This window comes from Suncus etruscus, chromosome 7, assembly GCF_024139225.1.
Source record: "Suncus etruscus isolate mSunEtr1 chromosome 7, mSunEtr1.pri.cur, whole genome shotgun sequence".
Classification (NCBI taxonomy): Eukaryota; Metazoa; Chordata; class Mammalia; order Eulipotyphla; family Soricidae; genus Suncus; species Suncus etruscus.
In genome coordinates this window covers 45,298,058-45,314,589 of record NC_064854.1, presented here as the reverse complement: position 1 = coordinate 45,314,589, position 16,532 = coordinate 45,298,058, and the positions used below count along the sequence as shown (strand labels likewise).

Sequence of the window (16,532 nt, the reverse complement as noted above, 5' to 3'; positions counted from 1 at the left end):
AACTTCTCTGAAGTTTAGAAGAAAAACAAGACTTTTAAAGTGGTCTGACAAATTCTAAAACATTTAAAAATATTAATGTGGAACCAAATATCACAAGAGTTAAGGCCTGTGTTATCTTGTGTGCAACTGGGGCAGCTTTAATCCTGTCTCAAATGTCCAACACTGCAGATGCTTCTGCCCAACCCTCAGCACTGCAGGAACAGTCCCAGAGGGCTTCTAGGAATGGTCCATAAAACAAAATAATAAAAGAATGCACTTATACTTCATCTTTCATTTCAACCATAGTTAGGATGCTAACAAAACATACCTTCCGAAAGAAAAGATCTGAAAATCAATAGGATACAAAGCATAGATAAATATTTTATGAGAGGATTAAAGCTTCATCTAGCACAGCAATTATACACTGGTGCTCAGTTTATTGTTCCACTTGGATTTCATTTTGGGCTTCTCAGGGATCCCCTGGGTAAGATTAAAACACTTTATCTCTTATCTATAAATAGATCATTACACTTGAATCCAAAGAAGCTCTATAAAAATAAAGGAAGATTGCTCCTGAAGTTAACTAGGTATAGAACTACACAAGTACCAAACTTGGCTCCAATTCTCTTTAGACTTTAAAGCTAATTAAAGGGACATAACTCAAATATGGAAAGTAAAGTACATTTGGGTTAATTTTGGGAAACAAAGACTATAAATGATTCTATCAAGCATTCAATCATAACATCTAATTTTCAGTTTTCCAATGATTCCTGGTGTTCATTAAGTAATAAAAATATGGAAATCACATAAACCAGGTGCTAATTACCAAGAACAAGTCACAAAGGATCTCAGAAAAACATGCTTTTCACAAACCTCATATTCACTCACAAGGTGCCATATGTAATCACATTAATCAGAGACTTTATTTAGTAAAGAACTTCCCAAGCTGTGCTCAGGGTTTGAGCCCTACCAGCAATCCTTGGACAACCAGGACAGCAGCTCAATGTGAAGACCCAAAGGATTACCCAGGCCACCCTGACAAAGCTTGGGCCACACAGCAGTGTTCAGGGACCTCCAGAGCTCTACTCAATGATGCCTGAAGTAACATTTGGTTCTGGGGAAAGAATCAAGATTGACAGGGAGCAAGGCATGTACTTTAACCCCTGTATTATCTCTCTTGCTTCCACAATAACCAGGAGCTTTAATCAAAAGAATCCAAAAAAGTGACAGGCACTTATTACATTGTAATGTACATGTATTCGTGTATACAACTATTACATTGTACATGCATACATGTATTACACTGTATTCTACAAATAAGTGAATATTCCTCCACCATAAATTTAGGTTTTTTTTAAATTATAATGCAATATACAGAAGATGGTTAAAAATGCCAAAGAGTGGGGCCAGAGAGATGGCATGGAGGTAGGACGTTTGCCTTGCATGCAGAAAGATGGTAGTTAGAATCCTGGCAACCTATATGGTCCCCCAAGCCTGCCAGGAGTGATTTCTGAGCGTAGAGCCAGAAGTAACTCCTGAGCGCTGCCAGGTATGACCCAAAAACTAAAGGAAAAAAAATGTCAAAGAGCACAAAAGGGCTTCTGTATCTTATTCCCCACTCAATCCTATTTCCGTGACCAGCCTTTCTCCCTGCCTCTCAATGTTTATCACTAATTTCAGTATTTCTCTTGGCCAATTTTACTTTTGATATGGGTCTGAGGACTAAAGAGGGTCCACTGCATGCAAAGCATGTGCCTTAATCTCTATACTATCTGTACTATATAGGTGACCCCAAATGTCAATATTTTAAAAGAAAACAATTAATGGTTAATTTTTCCAATAAGGAGTATCAACAACTATAAACTCCAGGCAAGATATAAAATATAACTACCTATGTAGTGTGGCCTTTTGGCTGGTTGAAACATGCTTGAAGTGTATGTTCAATCTGAGAGACTGACCCAGACTGCTGACTGCCCTGTACCATCACCACTCCTAGAAATTTCTACCTGCCAGTAGTTTGAGGGCAATCAAAGCCGAAAACATTTGTAAATGTAAATATCAAGTTTGGAGGAGTTTGGGGGAGGTCTGAGGGAGGGGTGAAATTACAGTTGGAAGAAAGAAATAGTACTAAGTTAATATCCAATTTGATTGGTTTTAAATTATTTATATTTAATTTAAGACAGGCTACATGTGACAGCTAAAGCTAGAATTAAAATGCAGTCTTGAGCCAGAGCAATAGCACAGCAGTAGGGCATTTGCCTTGCATGTAGCCAACCTGGGACAGACCCAGGTTCAATTCCCAGCATCCCACATGGTCCCAGGAGCCTGCCAGGAGCAAGTTCTAAGCCCAGAGCCAGGAGTAATGCCTGAGGGCTGCCAGGTGTGGCCCAAAAAAAGTTGGGGGAAAAGGCAGTTTTTTTCTTTTTTTTTGGTTTTTGGATCACACCCGTCGGTGCTCAGGGGTTACTCCTGGCTGTCTGCTCAGAAATAGCTCCTGGCAGGCACAGGGGACCATATGGGACACCGGGATTCGAACCAACCACCTTTGGTCCTGGATCGGCTGCTTGCAAGGCAAACACCGCTGTGCTCTCTCTCCAGGCCTGAAAAGGCAGTTTTACCGGTTTGAAGAACCAGAATTTCGACGACTACAGCAGTTAGAAAATAAAGAGAAAACTGAGAGCCAGAGAGATAATATACAAGGTAAGTGAGACACTTGCCTTGCTGACTGACCCTGGTTCAAATCCTCACTACCGCCAGGATCCACCTAAGCACAGAGTCAGAAATAGCCCCTGAGCACTTTCAGGTGAGACTCAGTTCCCTACCCCACAAAAAAGTAAAATTAAATAAGGAAGTAAATAGAGGTTCAAGGGAGTTTAAGTGCCTGAATGCATGTTTTACATGTGGGAGACTTGGGTTCAAACCCTAGCAACATATAGTTCCTGAGTACATCACTTTATGCTTCTGAGCACAAGACTCAAAAAGAAAAGATCGTACATGTGTGTACCTCAAATCCTAAGTACAAACTCTACCCAAACTTTTGAATAACCTCCCAAACTACACATATAAAGATAATGAAAGAATAAGCAGCCCAGCCAAAGCTCAGAGATAGCAGCTGCTTCTCATTGCATGAGATGAGACTATAGCTTGAGTCCAGCTATTGTAACTGTGATCTGAGATATACCATATCTTTATATATATGTGTGTATATATGCATAGTACATAAATACTACATAATGCATACTACATATATACAATATATATATATACTATAACTGATCTGAAATTTGAGTTGAGAGTTTCAAAATTTAATATGTGAAACAACTGCCAAAAATCCTCTTAAAGAAGAAATAGGTTTTGTATTATATTCTATAATCAAACTAATAATGGGAAGCTTGAAGGAGAAAAGGATTAAGAAAGACTATGCCACTGATTCCAAAAATCATAGAAAATTTGATTTTCACAGAGAAAAGGGAGTAGTCTCACATCTCTAACCTAAAATTCAATATCATTACTCTCCACACACTATGAGCCAACACAGAATCCTATAGACAATGGTCTGGCTCTTCCTGGATGATATATCTATTTATGTGTGACAGTATAAAATACATCAGTTTAGGGCCCGGAGAGATAGTACAGTGGCGTTTGCCTTGCAAGCAGCCAATCCAGGACCAAAGGTGGTTGGTTCGAATCCCGGTGTCCCATATGGTCCCCCGTGCCTGCCAGGAGCTATTTCTGAGCAGATAGCCAGGAGTAACCCCTGAGCACCGCCGGGTGTGGCCCAAAAACCAAAAAAAAAAAAAAAAAAAAATACATCAGTTTAGATTTATTTCCCCAAAACCAATATAATGTATACAGTATTGTTGTACCCTTTCATTTCTGAAAACACACAAGTGTGTGTCAAGATAGATAAAAAAAAACAAAACAAAAAAAAACAGTGCCAAAGAAATAGTACAGGAGGTAAAGCACTCTCTTGGCATGTGGTTGTGGTGGACATATTCTGGTTTGAATTTCCAGCACCACATATAGTTTCTATGTACCACCCAGAGTCACTCCTCAGCACAGAATCAAAAACAGCATTCTCATTCTCCAAACAAGTGGAAGCAGAGATAAACAGATGGGACTATATTAAGCTAGGAAGCTTCTGCACCTCAAAGGAAATAGTGCCTACAATACAAAAGCCACTTACAGAATGGGAGAAACTATTCACTCAATACTCATCAGATAAGGGGCTAAAACTATACAAAGTACTGACAGAACATAACAAGAAAAAAAAATCTAATCCCATCAAAAATGGGGAGAAGAAATGAAGATACTTCTTCAAAGAAGAAATACAAATGGCGGGGCCGGGCGGTGGCGCTGGAGGTAAGGTGCCTGCCTTGCCTGCGCTAGCCTAGGACGGACCGCGGTTCGATCCCCCGGTGTCCCATATGGTCTCCCAAGAAGCCAGGAGCAACTTCTGAGCGCATAGCCAGGAGTAACCCCTGAGCGTCACAGGGTGTGGCCCAAAAACCAAAAAAAAAAAAAAAAAAAAAAAAAAAAAAAAAAAAAAAAAAAAAAAAAAAAAGAAATACAAATGGCAAAAAAAAACACATGAAAAACGCTCCATATCACTAATCATCAGGGAGATGTAAATCAAAACAATGATGAGGTATATCTCACACCACAGAGACTGGCACACATCACAAAGAACAAGAACAATCAGTGCTGGTGGGGATGTGGAGAGAAAGGAACTCTTATTCACTGCTAGTGGGAATGCCATCTAGTTGCCTTTATGGAAAACAATATGGAGATTCCTCAAAAAACAGGAAATTCAGCTTCCATATAATCCAGCTATACCACTCCTAGGGATATACACTAAGAACACAAAAATACAATTCAAAAATCCCTTCCTGGGGGCTGGCGCAGTGGCACAAGGGGTAAGGCGTCTTCCTTGCCCGTGATAGCCTAGGACAGACTACAGTTCCATCCCCCAGCATCCCATATGGTCCCCCAAGCCAGAAGCGATTTCCGAGCACATAGCCAGGAGTAAGCCATGATCATCACTGGGTGTGCCCCCCCCCAAAAAAAAATCCCTTCCTCACACCTATATTCATTGCAGCACTATTTACAATAGCCAGACTCTGGAAACAACCAAGATGCCCTTCAACAGAGGAATGGCTACAGAAACTGTGATACTCCTAGGGATATACCGTAGGAATACAAAAACACAATACAAAAATCCCTTCCCCATGCCTATATTTATTGCAGTGCTATTTACAATAGCCAGACTCTGGAAATAACCAAGATGTCCTTCAACAGATGAATGGCTAAAGAAACTGTGGTACATATACACAATGAAATATTAATGCAGCCGTCAGAAGAGATGAAGTCATGAAGTTTTCCTATACATGGATGTACATCAGGGGTCTCAAACTCAATTTACCTGGGGGCTGCAGTAGGCAAAGTCGGGGTGATCCTTGATAGCAAAGTCAGTAGTAAGCCTGTGACCCAAACAACTAAAACAAAACAAAACAAAAAAAGATTCCTCTAGGGCAAGGCCACAAAATGTTGTATTGAGACCCCTGATACATGGAATCTATTATGTTGAGTGAAATAAGTCAGAGATAGATGCAGAATAGTCTCACTCATCTATGGGTTTAAAAAAAAAAAAAAAAGACATTTTTGCAGTAATTCTCAGAGACAAAAGAGAGGAGGGTTGGAAGGTCCAGCTCAAGACATGAAGCTCACCACAAAGAGTGATGAGTGCAGTTAGAGAAATAACTACATTGAGAACTATCATAACCATGTGAATGAATGGGGGAAGTAGAAAGCCTGTCTAGAAAGCCTGTCTAGAGGACAGGCGGGGTTGGGGTGGGAAGGAGGGAGATTTGGGACATTGATGATGGGAATGTTGTACTGGTGAAGGGGGGGTGTTCTTTACATGACTAAAACCCAACTACAATCATATTTGTAATCAAGGTGTTTAAATAAATATATTAATAAAAAAACTTTGGTACATATACACAATGGAATATTAAGCCTTAGGAGAGATGAAGTCATGAAATTTTCCTATATTGGATGTACATGTAATCTATTATGCTAAGTGAAATAAGTCAGAGGGAGAGAGTTAGACACAAAATAGTCTCATTCATCTATGGGTTTTTTTGGTTTTTTTTTTTGTTTTTTTTTTTTTTTTGTTTTTTCGGGCCACACCCGTTTGATGCTCAGGGGTTATTCCCGGCTAAGTGCTCAGAAATTGCCCCTGACTTGAGAGGGGACCATGTGGGACACCGGGGGATCGAACCGTGGTCCTTATCCTTGGCTAGCACTTGCAAGGCAGACACCTTACCTCTAGCGCCACCTCGCCAGCCCCTCATCTATGGGTTTTAAGAAAAATTAAGGACACTATTGTAACAATGTCCAGAGACAATAGAGATGAGGACCGGAACAACTGGCTCACAATATGAAGCTCACCACAAAGAGTGGTGAGTGCAGTTATGGATAAAACTACATTAACAACTATCATTACAATCTTAATAAATGAGAGAAATAGAATGCCTCTCTCTAGATAAATAGTGATTAGGAAATAGGGGGCGGGCATTAGTGGTGGAAATGTTACACTGTGAAGGGGGGTGCTCTGTTTATGAATGAAACCCAACTACAAACATACTTGTAATCATGGTGTTTAAATAAATATTTTATATTAAAAAAAAAAAAGAATAGCCTTCTGGCAATGGTGGGATATAGTGACAAAACTCAACTAAATGAATGCTTCCCCTAGAATAATGTAGCCAGCCAGACCCACTTTCAGGTTTGAAGGAAGTATACATAGCTTCAAAGATAAACAGCAGCTCATAAACTTTACAGACTCAAAACAAGCCTTAAAAGATAAACTGAAAGGTCTATTTTAAAACAAGACAGGCCTGAAGATGCATCAAACTTCCACACGAAGATGGCTCTAAATCCCATGACAATTATCTCTCTCAACGTTAATGGGCCAAATGCACCAGTTAAGAGACACAGAGTGGCAAAATGGATCAAAAGCTAAATCCAACATTTTGCTGCCTACAAGAAACAAATCTGAATAGTCAGAACAAACACAGACTCAAAATCATAGTTGCAAGCACACATCAGGAAGGAAGAAGGGGCCTACCTACATCAACAGCTTAGTGACACAGCTTATAAAATTAGAAAAGGATTAACAAAATTTTGAACCCAAAATAAGTAGGCAGACAGAAATAACAAAGCTTAGAGAAATTAATAAAATGGACACAAAAAAAAAAATCCGAAAGATCAACAAAAGCAAATTTGGTTCTTTGAAAAAATAAACAACTAGCAATAAACCACTAGCAAAATCACAGAGAAAGGGAGAGAAACTTAATAAACCAGATTAGAAATGAAAAGGGGGAGGCCACTACAGAAAATACAGTGATCCAAAGGATAATCAGAGACTACTTTGAGAAACCCTGTGCCATGAAACATGAGATATTGGAGAAAATGGGAAACAAAAAAGAAAATAAAAATAAAAGACATTATTGTAGTAATGTTCAGAGATAATAGACATGAGGGCCGAAGGACTAGCTCACTATATAAAGCTCACCACAGAGTGGTGAATGCAGTTAGAGAAATGACTACACTAAGAACTACCATGACAATGTTGATGAGTGAGAATAGAATGCCTGTCTCAAATATAGGCAGACACAAAGAGCGGGGGGCATTGGTGGTGAGAATTTGCACTGGTGAAGGGGGTGTTCTTTCTTTGACTGAGGCCCAACTATAAGCATGTTTGTAACCATGGTGCTTAAATTTAAAAAAAAATAAACAAATAAAAGTACTTTAATTAAAAAAAAAAAAAGAGGGGCCAGAAAGATAGCATGAAGGTAAGGTATTTGCCTTTCATGCAGAAGGTCATCAGTTCTAATCCCTGCATCCCATATGGTCCCCCGTGACTGCCAGGAGCAATTTCTGAGCGTAGAGCCAGGAGTAACCCCTGAGCACTGCCAAATGTGACCCAAACACCAAAAAAAAAAAAAAAAAAAAAGAATAGCCTTCTAAGCATTCGAGTGTAGCCCAAACCACTCACTCACCACTCCACAATAAAAAAAGCATATATGCATACATGTGCTGTATGTGTAAGCATGCTCCTGAGTCTGTATAGATTGGCTCCACAGAAAACAGAAGTGTAAAATTTCAAGTTGTATTTAAGGAACAACTTATAAAATGTAAAGCTTAATTGAACGAAAAAAGTGCTATGGCTCCCTTTAATTTTTTCCATGCTTTCTATAGCTTAATTGTTACAAATTCATATAAAATGTCCTTGATTTGTTCTTCTCTGATGAATGTTCTTCATTCCCTTATTTAGTAGGTATCTCAATTATTCATCATTTGTGGTTTAAATTCCAGTTAAGTTCTTGAAAGCCTCTAAACAAGTAAGTCTACCCAGATACAGCTCATTGGTAAAGTACTTTGCTTTTATATATGAGGTACTGGCTTTAGTCCCTGGCACCATAAAAAGAAAAAGAAAGAAAAGAAAAAAGTCTGACTTGTATCACACCCTAGAGATAAATAATAATACTTTAGAAATCCTAGTCCAGGATATAATTTAAGTAAATCTGATATACTATGGCATTATTTATTCTATTATATTTTTAACAGGGAAAAAGTGTCGTTCCTTATTACTTTTGCTGATGGGTATTAAGTTCATTTCAAAGAAGACGTTTATGACTAACTCTGTAAATTACCACTTCAGGCTTATTCCAGAGCCATTTTTCTAAAAACACTGTTTTACAAGTTTCAGTTGCTTCTAGCACTAAGAATATGAAATACTATGACTTTCTTATAAGCCTTGTAGGGTTGGAAAAACATTCTTTATGTTCTAAAATTTCCCTACTATTGCAGACAGACACCATGTACTAGTAATCCAAAAACCAATTATAACTTATCTGATGGTGAGTTTGTGAAGCTCAGCATACATACTTCAATTCCTTTATAGATCTTTTCGGGAGCAACTTGTGGCAGACAATTCTTCAATGTCCTAAGTTTTAGGGAATTGGGCTCTGTCCTTCAGGGGAATGCCAGAAAAAACACTGAGGAAGGGCTGTTTGCCTCTGTTATCTAATTCTGTGGAAGTGATATACCAAAACCATGTTTTCCCAATGCTCTATCACAAATAATGATGAATGTTTATTTGTTTTAAAAGACAAAACAAACCTGCAGAACCACTCAAACTCAACATACCTAAAGACTACACAAATTACTTACAACTTGTCTTTAATCTAATCCAGCAAATACCTACTTGTAGTTGATACCTTTTAAATAAATTAACTGAAATAGAATACAAAATATTCAAATTCCATATCAGCATTACTTTCAGCTTCTCCCTCAACTTTATAAATTGTAGTTACCCCATAGATAAGAAAGACATTTGTTCTGCACAATCCAGAGAGAAACTCAGGAGTAGGAACCAGAGCAAGTAGGATGCTTGCCTTGCATCTGGCAATGGGAGTTTGACCTCTGGCACCACATACAGTCCCCTGAGCCCCACCAGGATCTGACCTCAGAGCACAGTCCAGGAGTAAATCCTGAACACCTTTGGTTGTGATCCAAAAACAAATTTAAAAAAAATACAACCCTTGGGGCCGGAGAGATAGCATGGAGTTAGTGCATTTGCCTTACATGCGGTAGGATGGTGGTTCAAATCCCGGCATCCCATATGGTCCCCCGAGCCTGCCAGGAGTAAATTCTTAGCATAGAGCCAGGAGTAATCCTTGAAAGCTGCCAGGTGTGACCCAAAAACCAAAAAAAAAAAAAAAAAAAAAAACAGCAACACTTGACTACTTTAAAAAATATATTAATAAGTAAATATTAACTGCAAATTTTAATCTTATATAGAGAGTTATAGAATGAAACACTATATTTCCTCATAATAATATATTTGAGCTGGAGCAAAGCACAGTGGTAGGGCATTTGCCTTGCATGTGGCTGACCCAAGACAGACCTCAGTTCAATCCCTGGAGTTCTATATCGTCCCCCAAGCCAGGAGCAATTTCTGAGTGCATAACCAGTAGTAACTCCTGAACATCACCAGGTGTGGCCCAAAAGTAAAAAATAAAAATCTTTATCTAAACACATGATTACAAACATGTTTGTAATTGGGTGAGACACTATTTTTAAACCTGTAATAGAAAGAGATGATTCCCATCTTCTTCTGCCTCATATTTCTATTTCTTCCTACAAAGTGAGAAAAAGAAAACAAAGAAACAAAAAAGGATGGGACCCAGGGACCAAGCAGTCTCAGGAGCATTGAGTGGAAATAAAAATTGGTCAAACCTAAATACCCAAGTCATAGTTAACAACAATAGACTCAAGAGACCCAAACTACAACAAGTTATACACAATAAGGACCTGCAACACTAGCAGTCCAGGGGGCTAAGGGTGGAGGTATGAGATGTATGCTGGGAACTACGGTGAAGGAAGGTCAACACTGGTGGTGGAAATGGCCCTAATTAACTATCATTATGTACCTTAAATACAATGTAATTCACATTGGTCTCAGAATAAAATTATAAAAATAGAAAAAAAAAAAAAAAAAGGGCCCGGAGAGATGCAAGCGTTTGCCTTGCAAGCAGCCAATCCAGTACCAAAGGTGGTTGGTTCGAATCCCGGTGTCCCATATGGTCCCCCGTGTCTGCCAGGAGCTATTTCTGAGCAGACAGCCAGGAGTAACCCCTGAGCACCGCCAGGTGTGGCCCCCCCCAAAAAAATAGATATACCTTTAAAAATTAAAAACTAAACTAAAAAAGAGATGATTCAGAGTTAGAAATTCTGAACTTGGGGCCGGTGAGGTGGCGCTAGAGGTAAGGTGTCTGCCTTACAAGCGCTAGCCAAGGAAGGACCACGGTTTGTTCCCCAGGCGTCCGATATGGTCCCCCCAAGCCAGGGGCAATTTCTGAGCGCTTAGCCAGGAGTAACCCCTGAGCATCAAACGGATGTGGCCTGGAAAAAAAAAATTCTGAGCTTGAAGCTGAAAGGGACACTGAAGAATTAAGTAGCAGAGAGTATTGTCTGCAAGTTTTCCCCAACTTTCTTTTCCTTCATGCCTTTCCCAGACTTATATATAATATAAAACAATTCAATACAATGTCTAAGCAGAAGGTTCTATGATTATAGGACTAAGTAGGCTGGTCTTTTCTGCACCATTAGAGTAATTAAGCTGCTGTCTTTGGCACTCTGGTAAAGGTGGCCAAATATTCAACTCCAATCTTTTTTTTTTTTTTCGGCTTTTCAGGCCGCACCCGTTTGATGCTCAGGGGTTACTCCTGGCTAAGCGCTCAGAAATTGCCCTGGCTTGGGAGACCATATGGGACGCCGGGGGATTGAACCGCAGTCATGATCTTTCCTTGGCTAGCCCCTCAACTCCAATCTTACAGTGATGAAAAAAAAGTTTTGCTTGAAGAAAATATTGTTCCTACTTTAATGCAATAATTTTGATTCACTTGATTACTCTATGAAAATACAGAAATATAATACAAAAGATGTGACTATTTTTTATTTCAGAAATAGTTTTAAAAAAACTATACCAGTAAGGAACTGAAGAGGGGGCCGGGCGGTGGCGCTAGAGGTAAGGTGCCTGCCTTACCTGCGCTAGCCTTGGATGGACCGCGGTTCGATCCCCCGGCGTCCCATATGGTCTCCCAAGCCAGGAGTGACTTCTGAGCACATAGCCAGGAGTAATCCCTGAGCATCACCGGGTGTGGCCCAAAAAAAAAAAAAAAAGGAACTGAAGAGATAGTACAGGGGATAAGCCACTTGTCATGCATGCAGCTGACCCCAGTTTGATCCTAGACACCACATATGGTCCCCTGAGCACAGAGCAAACCCTAAACACTACCGGGGTCCAAAATAACTCAAAAACCTGGGATTTATGTTGAAGAAAATGAACACTGTATTCTGTAATGATTTTGCTCAATTGTATATGGTGGACCACCCCCCCCCATTTAAGAAATAATTTCTTCTAATTTCTAATGGATCACTTACTAGGAACTGCACAGCTCCAAGCACTGCTCATACACTATTGTTATCCCTGTTTTACAGAACAGTCAACTTGAGAGGTTAAATGACTTGCCAGATATCACAAAGAAAGTGCTATATCCAATATATCCTAAATCTGATTTCAATTTAGATTAAACTAAGGTAGTCTGGTTCACAGCTCATATTCAATCAGTGCTTTTCAAGATTAAATATGCACACAGTTCAACTGAAGTGCTTTTGTTTATTTGTTTGTTTGGGGGCCATGCCTGGTGGCACTCAGGAGTTACTCCTGGCTCTAAGCTCAGAAATCACTCCTGGCAAACTTATGAACCATATGGGATGTCAGGGAACAAACCCAGGTTGGTTGCGTGCAAGGCAAATGCCCTACCCACTGTGCTATCACTCCGGCAAATGAAGTGCTTATTAAAATGCAGGCTGATTGACATTTTCCATCTATAAAAAGTACGTGATTACAGCAATTCTACTGAATCCTCTCTTTTTTTTGGGGGGGCCCACAGCTGGTAATGCTCAGGGGTTACTCCTGGCTATGTGCTCAGAAATTGCTCCTGGCTTGGGGGACCACATGGGATGCCAGGGGATAGAACCATGATTCGTCCTAGGTTAGTGCGGACAAGGCAGATGTTTTCCACTTGCACCACCACTCCAGCCCCCTGAATGCTCCCTTTTTTATGTTTGTTGGTTGGTTTGGTTTGGGGCTACACCAATGATCAGGCTTACTCCTGGCTATATGCTCAGGGATCACTCCTTAGGATTTCAGGGATGGAAGCCAGATCAGCCATGTTGAAGGCAAACACCCTACTCACTGTACTAATTATTGCTCCAGCGCCCAACTCTCATTTTTAGAAATGAGATAAGAAACCATTCTGCTGATAACAAAGCATTAAGAAAAGGGTGGTACTTAGTACCTAAAAATATGAATAAAAGGGCATTCAGGTCCTAACTTCAAATACTGAGTTTTAAGCAATGGAAAATTTAAATTAAAATGACATTCAAGGGCAAGAGAGATGGTACAGTCATGTGTACCCAAATCCTAGTTAGATCTCTGCTCCACATGGACTTCCAGCACACCTAGCACCTGACCATGGCCACGTGTAGCACTGGAGCATTGCTAGCGATGGTCCTAAAGACCCCCTAAACATCAGTGAGGTAGCCCTGGTATTCCCAGCATTCAAGGCCTGAGCAGCACCAAATTGCCTCAGCACATAGAATTCTGGCCAAGTTGGCACAAAAAAAAAAAAAAAATCAAGTGTTCAGAAGCCTGAACACCACTTGGGAGGCTCCCAAAAATAAATACAATGAAGTTCAAAACTATCTAACATACACTTGCTTTGTGTGGTTTCCTTTCTTCCTATTTTAAGACAAAACTATGTCTCCCTTTTACCATGCAAATATACAGAAGAAAAACAACTAATTTTTTGTTGTTCAAGATGGGAGCAGCAGGGAGGGCAGGCAAGCTTTCAAGCTTTCAACTTGGCATGTGACTGAACGTTACAGGCAGAAACAAACCCTTCCCTTAGCAGGCAGCACTTGACTATTCAATTCCCAATTATAACACAAAAAATTGCAAAAGACAGCTTGTCTCCAGATTACTCCAGCTCTGCAACTTTATAAAGGAGGGATTACAGAAAGATATTGTTCCAACTAGTCAGGGCTTTCTATTAAAAATAACATGCTTTGGACCCTCACATTTAAAGACATCTTGCACATGAAATAAAATCAATTTACTTGTTTGATTTCCTAGGCTAATGCCATGTCATATGGTCAACACAGGAGTGTGTGGGAGGACTGGCTGCATTATGGCCCCAACACCAGCCCTCCTTGGTGGGGTCCGAGAGCTGTGCTCCAACCCATACACATGGCCTCATAGCCATCACTCCAACCCATACACATAGCCATTGCTAATGGCTCATGAAAGTAAGGAGTGCTGATTTCATGGAGGGCACAGGTGCCAAAGCAACAGAAAGAGATGAAGGAGGAGTTCCAATTGCATACTGTTGTTTCTGTCCTCCTCATCGGGCTTCCCAACTTGAAGAGTGCCTCACCACAGCCTTTGGGATTCAGTCGGATCAAGGGTGTGAGCATCTATTCTGTCTCTGCTCCACACTCACTAAATCACAGATAGGATGGTGAGCCTGCCATAATGCTGTGTTGGCTGTCCCTTCTATCCAGGCTATTTCTATCGGACAGAGATGTACAAGTCTCTAGCATCTAAGTGAAATGAACTAAAGAGTCCATGCTAAATTACTTGCAATGAGGTTATGTACTGATAAACACCATCATAAGTGGAAAATATCCTAATTCTAAAATAATTTAATGTTGAACATCATAACTTCTGAAAATCATAACTTAGCTTAGTGTAACCTACATAAATGAGTTCAGCATAACATACAGTTGGATGAAATCAACTAACAAAACTGACTTTATTAAGACTGAATATCTTATGTACTGATTCATTGAGTATTGCACTGAAAGTAAAAACAAGGTTATTGGAGCCGGAGAGATAGCATGGAGGTAAGGCGTTTGCCTTGCATGCAGAAGGATGGTGGTTCGAATCCCTGCATCTCCCTGAGCCTGCCAGGAGCAATTTCTAAGTGTAGAGCAGTCTTCTCGATTATTTTCTGTCATGCTCCCCTAGGAAGAAGAAAACATTTTTCATGCCCCCCGGACAACTATAAATAATATCTTTATTTAAAAAAAACTTTAACCTGCAAAACGAAAATATATAAAATAATTTGAGCTGATTTTTTTTTTAACGGGCCGGATTCCACACCCCTGCGCCCACCCTCAACACACCCGGTGCGGGGAGAAGCGAGGGGCCCGCTGGCAGAGTGAGCTGATTTTTTAATCAGAGGTGATGTCTGGATTAATGGCTACAATGAGCATGTTTTGCAATGCATAGCTTTTCGAAGCGGGGTTTGAAGCAGGACACAGCAACTCTCAGATCCAGAGACATACAGAGACATAAACACAGGGCTTAGCTTGTTATGACAGTGTTTGCCAAGGTCAAACGCGACGCCCTTTACGGAGCCTCGCGCCCCCCCCCCGGGGGGGGGGGCACGCTCGACTATTTGAGAACCACTGGTATAGGGCCAGGAGTAACCCCTGAGCGCTGCCATGTGTGACCCAAAAACAAAACAAACAAACAAACAAAACAGAAGGTTACATGGGTTCTCACCATTAAGGCTCACAGCTAAAAGCAAGGCCTGAAGAATGGTTGAAGCATTGAACCAAATTAAATACTCAGTGAAGGGAATTCTACAGCTACATCAATTTCCTTCTTTCCTGATGCAGTTGCAGCAGAATAGCTAAAAATGGCTGTTTACCGTATAAACGTGTGGCTGACTGCATTTAGTTGCCACTGCCCTGAATCACAAGACTATCATATCACTATTGTTAGCCTGCAGAAAAGATCAAAATTCAAACTGCCTCTAGGTTAAAGCAGGGCCAGGAGGAAAGAGAAAAGAAAAGTGTCTGCCACAGAAACAGGCTGGGGGAGGAACAAGTAGAAAACTGGGAACATTGGTGGCTGCAAGTGGTGATGGGTGTTGAAACACGGAATGACTGAAACTCAAATATCAATGACATTGAGAATGTATGAGGGAAACGGAAAGCCTGTCTAGAGTACAGGCGGGGGTCGGGTGGGGAGGAGGGAGATTGGGGACATTGGTGATGGGAATGTTGCACTGGTGATGGGTGGTATTCTTTACATGACTGAAACCCAAACACAATCATGTATGTAATCAAGGTGTTTAAATAAAATATATAAAAACATATAAATGACATTGTAACAGAATATCTCATGGTAATTCAATTCAAATTATAATTAAGAATTTCACATTGAAAAATATAATATGTTCTCAATCTCCACCAAGTGCATATTGCTTTCATGCTATCAGTCAAAATATAATTAAGTGGGGCCAGAGTGGTGGCGCAAGTGGTAGGGCATTTGCCTTGCACGCACTGACCTAGGACGAACTGCGGTTTGATCCCCGGGGTCCCACGTGGTCCTCCAAGCCAGGAGCAATTTCTGAGTGCATAGCCAGGAGTAACCCTGGGCATCACTGGGTGTGGCCCTAAAACATATATTTAATCAAGTGGAAATATAAATTGGGAACTTTCTGTCATCAGTCCTCCCCTGATCTTTTACTCTGTTATTTCTGATAAAATGAGAGCAAAGATCATGCAATCCAGAAGCCTTTTTTTTCCTAAATATAACTTTAGATCTCAAAAATTGTAATAACCAAAATGGAAAGAGAAGTACACACAGATTATCTTCAAATACTTTAGGCCAGGGGTCTTCAAACTACAGCCTGCGGGCCACATATTGTATTTATTCCCATTTTGTTTCTTCACTTCTAAATAAGATATATGCAGTGTGCATAGAAATTTGTTCATGATTTTTGTTTTTACTATAATCTGGCCCTCCAACAGTCTGAAGGACAGTGAACTGGCCCCCTGTTTAAAAAGTTTGAGGACCCCTGCTTTAGGCCAACATGTCATCTTTTCCACTCCTGTTTTTAAAA

At 40.3% G+C, this 16,532-nt stretch overlaps 1 protein-coding gene across 1 annotated transcript in view; it reads right to left on the bottom strand.

Annotated features, from left to right (window-relative positions):
- SMYD3 (SET and MYND domain containing 3) overlaps positions 1-16,532 on the bottom strand; it is an 834,473-nt gene that overhangs the window by 777,422 nt on the left and 40,519 nt on the right. The window lies entirely within an intron of this gene.